At 38.1% G+C, this 12391-nt stretch overlaps 1 long non-coding RNA gene across 2 annotated transcripts in view; it reads right to left on the bottom strand.

Moving 5' to 3' along the window:
• Positions 1-2502: 2502 nt before the first annotated feature.
• Positions 2503-12391, bottom strand: part of LOC132540455 (uncharacterized) — a 251821-nt gene continuing 241932 nt past the window's right edge. For both annotated transcript variants that reach the window (XR_009551636.1, XR_009551635.1), the window contains exons 3-4: positions 10094-10180; positions 2503-2542 (exon numbers count right to left, since the gene is read on the bottom strand). This is a non-coding gene — a long non-coding RNA (uncharacterized LOC132540455). The remainder of the gene's footprint in view (positions 2543-10093; positions 10181-12391) is intronic.

The following is a 12391-nucleotide window of genomic DNA, read 5'->3' as shown; positions in this document are numbered from 1 at the left end:
TTTAAAAATACATAGATGCAAGAAAAAAATCATTTCTCTCTGAAATAAAGCTAAATTTATCACAATGGGTGAATATGCAGTATATACATGAAAAAAATAAAATAAAAACATGAACTAATAAAGAGGGAGTGTTCAAACTGCCTCTCTCTTTTTAAAAATATTTATTTATTCCTTTTTGTTGTCCTTGTTGTTTTATTGTTGTAGTTATTATTGTTGTTGTCATTGTTGGATAGGACAGAGAGAAACAGAGAGAGGAGGGGAAGACAGAGAGAGGGAGAGAAAGACAGACACCTGCAGACCTACTTCACCACCTGTGAAGCGACTCCCTTGCAGGAGGGGAGCTGGGGGCTTGAACCGGGATCCATACCCTTGTCCTTGTGCATTGTGCCACCTGCACTTAACCCGCTGTGCTACCACCCGACTCTCCCAAACTGCCTCTCTTATCCTATGGCTTTTGTCAGTATTTCCTTTTTGTAAATAAAAATTATAAAAAGAAAAAATCTTTATTTTCCTACTAAAATAAAATTTCAAACACTCAAAAATATAATGATGCCGGTTATCTGAAAAGGGAGAACACAAAACTTTGGTGATGGGTGCAATGTGACATTACACTCCTATATTCTATAATCTCATATCCTCCTAAATCATTAAATAACTATTTTTTTAAAAAAATACATAGACAAAAGAAAAAAACATCATTTCTCTCTGAAATAAAACTGAACTTACTATAATAGGTGAATATGCAGTACTCATACTTATCATTTTTTAACAAAATTATTAAATAACTGTTTTTTTAGAAAATACATAGATGAATGAAAAAACAGCATCTCCCTCTGAAATAAAGCTGAATTTACCACAATGTGTGAATATACACATGAAAACAAAACAAAAAAAGAAAAGAAAAACATGAACTTATAAAATGTTCAAACTATATCTTACCTTATGATTTTGTCACTCTTTCCTTTTTATAAATAAAAATTATAAAAGAAAATTTTTTATTGCTCTCCTGTTAAAATAAAATTTCAAATATTCAAAAAAGAATTATGCAGGTTATGTGAATGGGGGGGACATAAAACTTTGGTTATGGGTGAAGTGTGACATTATACTTCTATATTCTATAACCTTATATTTTTCAAAATCACTAAATAACTATTTTTTAAAAAATACATAGACAAAAAAACACCATTTCTCTCTGAAAGAAAGCTGAACTTACTACAATGGATGAATATGCAGTATTCATATAAATCATTAGATAACTATTTTAACTAAATCATTAAGTAACTAATTTTTTTTAGAAAGCACATAGTTGAACGAAACAAAACACCATATCTTTTTAAAATAAAGTTGAACTTACTACAGTGAGTGAAAAGACAGTACATACATGAAAAAAAAAGAAAGATAAGGAAAACATGAACTTATAAAGAGGGAGAGATCAAACTACCTCACTTATCCTGTGATTTTTGTCAGTAAAATAAAATAAAAATTACAAAAAGAAAAAAAATATTGCTTTTCTATTAAAATAAAATTTCAAATACTCAAAAAAAAAAGAATTGTGCAGGTTCTCTGGGTGGGGAGAACACAAATCTTTGGTGATGAGTGCAGTGTGACATTACACTCCTGTATTCTATAATCTTATAACTTTCTAAATAATTAAATAACTATTATTAAAAAACTACATACATGAAAGAAAAACACCATTTCTCTCTGAAATAAAGCTGAACTTATCACAATGGATGAATATTCAGCACACATGAGAAAAAATTAAAGAAAGAAAGAAAGAAAGAAAGAAAGAAAGAAAGAAAGAAAAGAAAATCTTGAACTTATAAAGAGGGAGTGTTAAAACTGCCTCTCTTATCCTATGGCTTTTGTCAGTGTTTTTTTTTTATAAATAATTTTAAAAGGAAAATAATCTTTATGGTTTCCTGTTAAAATAAATTTCAAATATTCAAAAAAAGAAGTATGCAGGTTATGGATTGGGAGAACACAAAACTTTGGTGATGGGTGCCATGTGACATTACAATTCTATGTCCTATAATCTTATAACTTTCTAAATCATTAAATAACTATTTTTTTAAAAAAAAAATACATAGATGAAAGAAAAAACACCATTTATCTCTGAAATTAAAGCTAAACTTACCACAATGGGTGAAAATGCAGTATACACATGAAAAAAAAGGAAAGAAAAGAACTTACAAAGAGGGAGTGTTCCAATTGCCTCTCTTATCCTATGGCTTTTGTCAGTGTTTCCTTCTTATAAATAAAAATTATAAAAATAAATAATCTTCATTGGTTTTCTGTTAAAATAAATTTCAAATACTCACAAAAAAGAATTATGCAGATTTTCTGGGTGGGGAGAAGACAAAACTTTGGTGATGGGTGCAGCATGGCATTACACTCCTATATCCTATAATCTTATAACCTTCTAAATCACTAATTGTTTTTAAAAAAATACATAGATGAAAGAAAAAAACACTATTGCTCTGAAAAAAAGCTGAACTTACTACAACTGGTGACCACTGCTGTGACAGGACCCTGCATGCACCTAGGAGGACACAGAAGAACTGTGAGGGAACTGGCAGTTCTAAACCTGTCAGTTGCTGTCATTATTGTCAGTTGCTGCTGTTGGTTAACAGTGTGGACTCAGGTGCTGGTGGAGAAGGATCCATACTCTCCTTCTCTTGGTTGGAAGGAGGTTGGGCATAGTCTGTGGCTTTCTTGGAAAAACCAACCTACAGCACCATCTTTTTTTTTTAATTTTTTTAAAATTTTTATTTTATTTTATTCCCCTTTGTTGCCCTTGTTGTTTTATTGTGATAGTTATTATTGTTGTTGTCGTTGTTGGATAGGACAGAGAGAAATGGAGAGAGGAGGGGAAGACAGAGAGGAGGAGAGAAAGATAGACACCTGCAGACCTGCTTCACCGCCTGTGAAGCGACTCCCCTGCAGGTGGGGAGCCGGGGTTCAAACCGGGATCCTTATGCCGGTCCTTGTGCTTTGCGCCACCTGCGCTTAACCCGCTGCGCTACAGCCCGACTCCCCTACAGCACCATCTTAACCAAGCTTCAATGAGTAAATACTGAAAACTGCTACATTTTATAGCAGTTGACTGTGACTGTAGCCTTTTACTATAGACTGAATCCAACTGCAGGCCCATCTGATACTGATAGTCATCTCTTACAGAAACCACCATATTATCTTACACATGCCCAGAGCAGAAAGAGTATATAGCAAAGATATTTTGACTGCAGTGATAGGTACCCACCTTGTGTGGAGGGCCTCCCATGAACCTTTCTAAAACCTTTCTGAATCATTCTTGATTCAGTATTAATTTATGACATCAATAACTGAATCAAGTATTAAGTAGCCAGGCTAAAATATACACAAAGGTAAAAACCGGGATCCTTATGCCGGTTATCACCACACTTATCACCACACTTCTGCCTAATTAACAGTCCTGATGTGATATGAGGGAGTGGGCCACATGAGGTATAATTTTTTTTTCTTTATGTAGGAAATGAGCTTGAGAGATGGAACCAAAATACAGAGGAAAAAACACAACCTCAAGTACCATGTGCAAACTGTGTGATCACCCGGAGCAGCAGTGTTGTTAAAATTTCCGGATCTAGCTGGCCTGGCTTGCTTCACGGCGGGTAACAGAGACGCGGAGACAACGGCTGGGCAGGGAAGCTGTATTTCTTTATTCAGGAACAACGATTCATAAACTAAGACAAACTAATCACCAAACAGAACTCTGCTGTCTCTTTGCTGCGGCGCAAGCACTCTCTCTTTTTCTCTGGAACTCAGGAACCCTCTCCCTTACTCTCGAACTCAGAAACTCTCGCACCCTCGCACTCTCGAACTCCGGAACTCAGGAACTCAGTCACTGGGGAACTCAGGAACTCTCAGACTCCGGAACCCTCTCCCAGGGTCCCTTGGGGCAGGGCCAAGCAGGCCCGCGAAATTAACAGGACTCATCCAATTCTCTTGGAGGGGGAGGGCTAGAACAAGCCAATGTAAAGCATACGACACAGCAGAGTTAACAGTGGCTGGAAAGTACTTTGAAGAAAAGTTAACTGGCACCTTAGTAGCAACAGTGTTCAGAGAATCTGATGAACATACCTTTACAGCAACAAATATTTTCCATTATGTGACATGATCCTCTGCTCAGGTACCACCTATAACCTGTCACCAGTCTAAGCCCAGAATGACATTTGGGAGAGAAGGCTCGATGACATCATCACATTCCAACCCTCCTGAAACTCCCAGAAAGCCTTCTTTACATCTCTCCCCACCCCAAGGCACTGACAGCCTCAGCTACATCAGGTGCAGCTCCACAATCACACTCACATGGCAGGATGCTCAGGCCAAGGTCTCCTCCCACTGCTGCCCCTGCTGCAGAGACATTGGCAAGGCAAGGGGCACACCCCACCCCGGCAGAACTTTCCTCTCCTTCAGGCTGCCACTGCTGCTCCAGGTGTCTCTCTTTTCCCCCAGCTATATCTACCCCTACCATGTCTTTTTTCTCTATTAAATAAAAAAGAAAATGAAAAAAAAATGGCTACAGGACTAGTCAGTTTACCATACAGGCACCAAGTCACTGATAACACTGTTGAAGGAAGGAGGATGAGGAGGAGGAGAAGGAGAAGCAAAAGGAGAAGACTGAGAAATAAAAATTTGGAGAACAGGGGCTGGGTGGTGGCGCACCAACCTGGTTGACCTCACATATTACAATGTGCAAGGACCTGGGTTCGAGCCCCCTGTCCCCACTTGCAGAGGGAAAGCTCTGTGAGTGCTGGAGCAGTACTGCAGGTGTCTCTCTGTCTCTCTCCTTCTCTATCACCTGCTTCTTGATTCTGGCTAGCTCTATCCAATAAATGAAGATTTAAAAAATTGGTGAACACTGGTATATATGGAAATGACCTGCCCACAAACCCTGGCTATCCCTGCTTCCTCAGAGCCCCACCCCCTTAGGGAAAGAGAGAGACAGGCTAGGAATATGGATTGATCTGCCAATGCCCATGTTCAATGGGGAAATAATTACAGAAGCCAGACCTTCCACCTTCTGAAACCCATAATGATCCTGGGTTCATACTCCCAGAGGGTTAAGGAATAGGAAAGCTATCAGGGGAGGGGATGGGATACAGTGTTCTGGTGGTGGGGACTGTATGGAGTTGTATCCCTCTTATCCTATGGTTTTGTCAGTGTTCCCTTTTCATAAATAAAAGTTAAAAGAAACAAAAAAGAAAAAGGCTGGGAGTATGGAACAACCTGTCAATGCCCATGTCCACTGGAGAAGCAATTACAGAGGCCAGACCTTCTACCTTCTGCACTCCATAAAGATATTTGGTTCATACTCCCAGAGATAAAGAATACAGAACTTTCCAATAGAGAGGTGAGGATACAGAACTCTGGTAGTTGGAACTATATCACTCTTACCCTACAATCTTGTCTGCCAATCATTCTTAAATTAATAAAAGAAAAATAAGATAAAAAGAAAGAAGAGATAAAAAGAAAGAAATAAGAGAACTAAGAAAGAGATCAAGAGAGACTGAAAACAACAGAGATATATGGGATGATCTCAAAAGAAGTAACATACACATTACTGGATTGCCAGAAAAAGAAAGACAGCAAGGGCTTAAAGTATAATATAGGGAGTCAGGCAGTAGCACAGTGGGTTAAGAGCACATGGCACAAAGTGCAAGGACCAACATAAGGATCCAAGTTCAAGCCTCTGGCTCACCACCTGCAGGGAAGTCACTTCACAGGTGCTGAGGGAGATCTGCAGATGTCTTTCTTTCCCCTATCTGTCTTCCCCTCCTCTCTCCATTTCTCAGTTTCCTATCCAACAATGACATCAATAACAACAATAATAATAACTACTACAACAATGAGAAGGGTAACAAAAGGGAAATAAATATGAAAAATTAAAAAGAAAATATAAGAGATAAGAAAAGAAAACTCCCCACTTTAAAAAATAGAAAAGACATGAAGATTCAAAAAATCCAGCTAGTTCCAAACAGAATCAACCAAACTAACATACACCAAGACACACCCTAGTTAAAAATAAAGGAGTAAGGATAAAGAAAGGATTCTGAAGACTGAAAGATAAAAGCTGAGAGTCAGGTGGCTGGACGGTGGCATACCAGATTAAGCACTCATAGTTGAAGCACAAAGACCAATGCAAGGATTCTGCTTCCAGCCCCTGGCTCCCCACCTGCTGTGGGGGAGGGGGTCACTTCACAAGCAGAGAAGGAAGTCTGCAGGTTTGTTTTGTTATCTATCTGTCTATCTATCTATCTTCAATCCCATTTCAATATATCTGTCCTATCCAATTAAAAAATTCTGAATTGTCTACAGTGGCAGTGGATTCTTGTGCTGGCACTGAGCCCCAATATCAGAGAAATGCAAATAAAGACAACAATGAGATACCATTACATCCATGTAAGAATGTCATACATCAGAAAGGACAGTACCAACAAATGCTGGAGAGGATGTGGGGCAAAGGAACCCTCCTGCACTGCTGGTCAAAACTAAATTGGTCCAAACCTATCTATAGAGAGCAGTCTGAAGAACTCTCAGAAGGCTAGAAATAGACCTACCCTATAACATGCCAACTCCTATCCCGGGGATATATCATAAAGAATGAAACACACTCATCCAAAAATAGGTGAGTATACATCTAGGCATAGCAGCACAATTTATAATAGCCAGAACCTGGAAGCAAGCCAGGTAGATGTAAGATGGCAGAAGAGTGACTGAGACAGCTGTGGTATATATATGCACAATGGAATACTACTTAGCCCTTAAAAATAAAAAATCACATTTTTCATGTTATCTTGGATGGAGCTTGAAGGACTTCTTTTAAATGAGTCAAGCTAGAAGACAGAGACAGAGGAAAAGACAGCACTGAAGCTTTTTCCATTGTTGTGGAATTTAGGCTCAAATCAGGGTCACATACATGAAAAGCAGAAATACTTTGCAAGTAAACTATATTGTTTTCATCCTTACTAATTTCTGATACCAGATGCTTAAATTCTAGGACCTAGCTTTAAGTACATATGAGAACAAGCATCTTATCTATTTGAAGGGCAAAAATAATTCAGTCCTTGATTAATACATGCCTTTACTGTAAATCATTAACCCAAATTAAAAAAATAAAGAATAAATATAGTTGTTGGTCCATGTGTAAAACAACTCATAGGGAAGGGTATATGCCCTTATAAGGTGAACACTACTGGCAAACACTTCTAGAACTCAACAGAAAACTCAGTGAGATGTTCTTAAATTTTCCTTTAGTTTTTCTAAATAGATTTTCTGCTTAATCCTTATTTTCAGCTAAATTTGCTGTGTTTCTTCCTGTGACACTTTGCAACTTCAGTGTCCGTGCATGCTTTATATTCAAATAAATAACTATGCAAAGATTCACATCTAGAGCATTGGGGCTTGATGTGGTTTATACACATAGTACCAACCTGTAGCATGGCAAATACTGTAGCGGCTACTATTGGATTTAGTGTCTTTGTATTGGTTGGTTACACACTACATGGAAGAAATTTCAAAAACCTTACATCAGCAAAAAGCATGATAGGTTCATTAAGAGCAACAAGTTGAAAGAGGCATGCAGAAATACTACATCAGAGATAGCAAGTATTACATCTATCAAAATTCTAACAAGTTGGGAGCTAGCTAGTCGGTGCTGCACTCAGTTGAATGTAGATATTACCACATCCAAGTGCCCAGATTGAATCCCCTACTCCCCACATTCAGGGGAGATGTTTCACAAGTGGCAGAGGAGGTCTATAGGAGTATATTTGTCTTTCTCCCTAACTCCCCATCCTTGCTCAATTTTTCTCTGTCTTATCACATAAAATAGTAAGAAAAAACAAATAAGAAAAAATGGCCTCTCAGAGCAGTGCTGACACAAATCCTAGAAATAACCCCAGTGGCAATACAATTTCTGTTCTGCTAACAAGCTTAAGTATTTCAAAGTTTAACTATCACCCTTAATGGTATCTTCCAGATATATGTCTATCAAGGACCAACAGCTCATGTTCTTCTTCATTCATGTTAGATGCTTCTGACTGTTAGGAGACATCTGGAATGAGGCTCCTGGCCTCATAAGCACATGTCACTGTTTGAGAATTGAGAGTTGAAATCATTTTAATGTAATTCATTATGCCATGGATTGTGTGGCCTAAGGCAGACACTAAACCTGGTATGCTAAGATTTATGCTCTCCAATATGTAACATTTTTAAATAACTGGTAGTTTAAATTTATAAGCCAGGCTTCAGGCATACAGTCTTTAGTAGACCATAATATCTAACTAGAAATAAATAATTTTTTGTCATTGCCTATTATGGTAAATTGTTACTAACTTCCTAAATTACAATTTCTTTTAAAAAGTTAACTTTAGAGAGTCAGGCGGTAGTGCAGTGGGTTAAGTGCACGTGGCACAAAGCACAAGGACCAGTGTGAGGATCCCGATTCAAGACCCCGGCTCCCCACTTGCAGGGGAGTCACTCCATAGTTGCTGAAGCCAGTCTGCAGGTGTCTTTCACTCCCCCTGTCTTCCCCCTCCTCTCTCCATTTCTCTCTGTCCTAACAATGGCAATAATAACTACAACATAAAAAAAAACAAGGGCAACAAAAGGGAAAATAAAATATATATATATTTTTTAAATGAACTTTAGTCGGAACTTTACTGGCCAGTGGTTTTACTGTGAAACTATAGCCGTAGAATAATTATTTTGTAAATCACAGTGCTATAACCAGTAAGTAAAAAATAAATAATAGCATGTTTAAAAGTAAACTTTGAAATGTAAGGTAATTTAGTTAATTTTTGCATATGAAAATTTAGAATGTATTTACAACTGAGGGGTTTTTGTTATTATTACTGGACAACTCTAGGACCTTATTGATTCTTATGTTGATACATAGGTTTATTGTTTTTATAAGGATACATCTCCATGTTCCCCCCAAACAGGAGGTATGTAACAATTTCACCCTCAACCACACCATCATCTTTGTTCTACCATAGGTAATTAGGTTTCCAACTTTGCCTTAGTCTTCATACTTCTACCTTCATTCTTCTAAGACCCAAGTCAAAGAAGTATGCATGACAATCAATGTAAAACTCACTCTTTATTGTCTTTCAAGTTGTTTCTTAGATCCCATCTGTGGTTGAGATACATCCACTATTCCTCCCTTTTTAAAAAAATTTCTTTATTGGGGGATTAGTGTTTTACAGTCAACAGTAAATACAATAGTTTGTACATGCATAAAATTTCTGTTTTCCACATAATACAACCCAACTAGGTCCTGTACCATCCTGTTCCAGGACCTGAACACTCCCAACCACCCACCCACCACAGAGCCTTTTACTTTAGTGTAACCTACTCCAGTCAAAGTTCTGCATAGTGTTTTCTCTTTTAATCTTGTTTTTCAACTTCTGCCTGTGAGTGAGGTCATCACATATCTATCTTTCTGATTTACTTAACATGAATTCCTCAAGCTTCATCCAAGATAAGCTGAAAAAAGTGAAATCACTATTTTTAATACTTGAGTAGTAATCCACTGTGTATATATACCACAACTTGCTCAGCCACTCATGTTGCTGGACACCTGGTTTACTTCTAGGTTTTGGCTACTATAGATTGTGAGACTATGAACTATTCCCCTGTAACCTTACAATATTGAAATAATTATTAAATCACTGATGAAAAATGAAAAATAAATGAAAAATGAAAAACTAAACTGGAGTACTACTCTTGAAAATAGAGAACATTTACTAGTTATCTTCTAGAATCACAGATACAGACTAGAAGGGCCCAAAAACAATACTCCAAATAAACACTGCAGCTCTGGGTTGCTGATGAAATCGTCAGCACTGTATCTACTGAGTGCTGATTCCATGAAATACCATGAAAAGGACCTCAGTGTCCACCCTCATGTTCTGATAATAAAGCTGCTGCTGAGGAAGGAAATACACCCTCCAGACCCAGAAATCCAGATAGCCAGACTCAGCTCAGAAATCTATGAATCCTCTGTCTTTCTGATTGTAAACTAAAGATGGATATTCAGAGTAAAAGTTACACAATGATTGTCCTTGAAGAGTTGAAATGCACTGAGGGCTTTCGGAGAAATCTGTGTAAGGTAATAATTGAGAGAAGATACATGTGCCTAGGGAAGCAAAAGAACAAAGGTTAGATGACTGAATATCTAAACTGGAAAAGCCTCACAGGACCCAAGGGCTTCACTCGAAGGAGGCCTAATACTATTACAGAACATTATAGGAAGGCTGTGTCATTTCCTTTTTTCATAATTTTTTGTGACTAATACTATGTTGTAGGATTTTAAGATTATAGTATATAGTTCCACATCACACTCTCCACCAAAGTTCTATTATCCCTACCCTCTTACCTTCCAAAGGTAACTACTATAGTTCTCATAAGCTTTAGAAATAGTTGCTTGTGGGGGTCAGGCGGTGGCACAGTGGGTTAAGCGCACATGGTGCCAAACGCAGGGACCAGCATAAGGATACCGGTTGGAGCCCCCGGCTCCCCACCTGCAGGGGAGTCGCTTCACAGGCAGTGAAGCGGGTCTGCAGGTGTCTATCTTTCTCTCCCCCTCTCTCTCTGTCTTCCCCTCCTCTCTCCATTTCTCTCTGTCCTATCCAACAACAAAGCAACATCAACAATGGCAGTAATAATCGCAACGAGGCTGCAACAACTAGGGCAACAAAAAAAGGGAAAAATGGCCTCCAGGAGCAGTGGATTCATGGTGCAGGCACAGAGCCCAGCAATAACCCTGGAGGAAAAAAAAAAAATAGTTGCTTGCTTCTTTTTTGTTCTTCCAAATTTATACATATTAGGTCTCTAGAGTCCATATGAGTGAGTGGAACCATTTAATAGTTGTCTTTAATCTCTTTACTTATTTTGCTCAGCATATTCATCTCCAGTTCCATCCATACTGTCCTAAAGGACACATTATTATTATTATTAATTATTATTATAATTATTATTTGGATTGCAGAGTAGTATTACATGGAGTATATAGGCCAACATTTCTTTAGCCAGTCATTTGCTAATTAGCATTTAGGGAGTTTCCACACTTTGGCTATTGTGAATAATGCAGCTATGAAGATAGAGGTACATATGTCCCTTTGAATTAGTGTTTCAGTGGCCGGGTGCCACTATGTTCTATCGCTGGGGAGCCAGAGATGACCCGAACTGCCCCTGCGGCTACAGACAGACTATGACCCACATAGTCAACGACTGCCACCTCTCCAGATTCAAAGGAGGCTCAACCTGACGCTGTTGACTGGCTATGGAAGAAGGGCAAATGCTAGAAGAAGAAGAAGTGTTTCAGTGTGCTTTGGATAGATGCTGAGGATTGGTATTGCTGGATCATAAGATAATTCCATTTTTATGGAGGTCATAGCAGTTTATATTCCTACCAGCAGTGTAGCAGAGTTCCTCTGTTTCCACAACTTTGCCACACCTGTCATTTCATGATTTGTCGATGGAAGATATTCTCTCAGGTGTGAGATTGTGTCTCACTAGTTTTAACTTTCATTTCTCTAATTATAAGTGAAGTGGACAATTTCTTCATGTGTATATGGGCCATTTGTATCTCTTCTTTAGAAAACTGTCTTTTTAGTTCTTTGGCCCACATTTTTACTGTGTTACTTTTGCTTCTTTTATTTTTATTTTGACTGTATGTTAATAGGAGTATATATTAACACCATTTCTGCCATGAAATGTCTGTGTCCATACCTACCCTCCATAGTGAACCTGAAAATCTACCCTCACCCTCTGCCCAGAGGTTTTTACTTTTGTGCAATACTCCAAACTTAGTCAAATTCTGCTTTTCATTTCCCTTTTTGTTCTCTTTCACAACTTCTGTTTCTAAGTGGGATAATACTATACACAACTTTGTCTTTCTGACTTATCTCATTTAACAGAATTCCTTCTAGCTGCATCCAAGATTGATTAGAGAAGATGGGTTCTTAACAGCTTATTAATTATTAATACTTAATGGCTGAATAGTATTCCATTGTGTGTATATATCATAGGTTTCTGAGCCATTCACCTGTTGTTGGGCACCTAGTTTTCTTCAGGTTTTAGCTATTACAAACTGTGCTGCTAGGAACATAATTGTACATATACCTTTTTGGTTGAGTGTGATTGAGTCCTTAGGATATATCCCTAGGAGAGATATTTCTAGGGCATATGGAAGGTCCACTTCTAGCCTTGTGAAGATTCTTCAGACTGCTCTCCACAGAGGTTGGACCAATTTACATTTCCACCAGAAGTGTAGGAAGGATCCTTTGGCTTCTCAACCTCTCTAGCATTTGTTTCTGCTGTCGATTTTGATGTATGACTTTCTCAT

Source organism: Erinaceus europaeus, chromosome 9 (assembly GCF_950295315.1).
Source record: "Erinaceus europaeus chromosome 9, mEriEur2.1, whole genome shotgun sequence".
Taxonomy (NCBI): domain Eukaryota; kingdom Metazoa; phylum Chordata; class Mammalia; order Eulipotyphla; family Erinaceidae; genus Erinaceus; species Erinaceus europaeus.
Note: the sequence above shows the minus strand (reverse complement) of the source record. Positions and strands in the feature narration are given on the sequence as shown.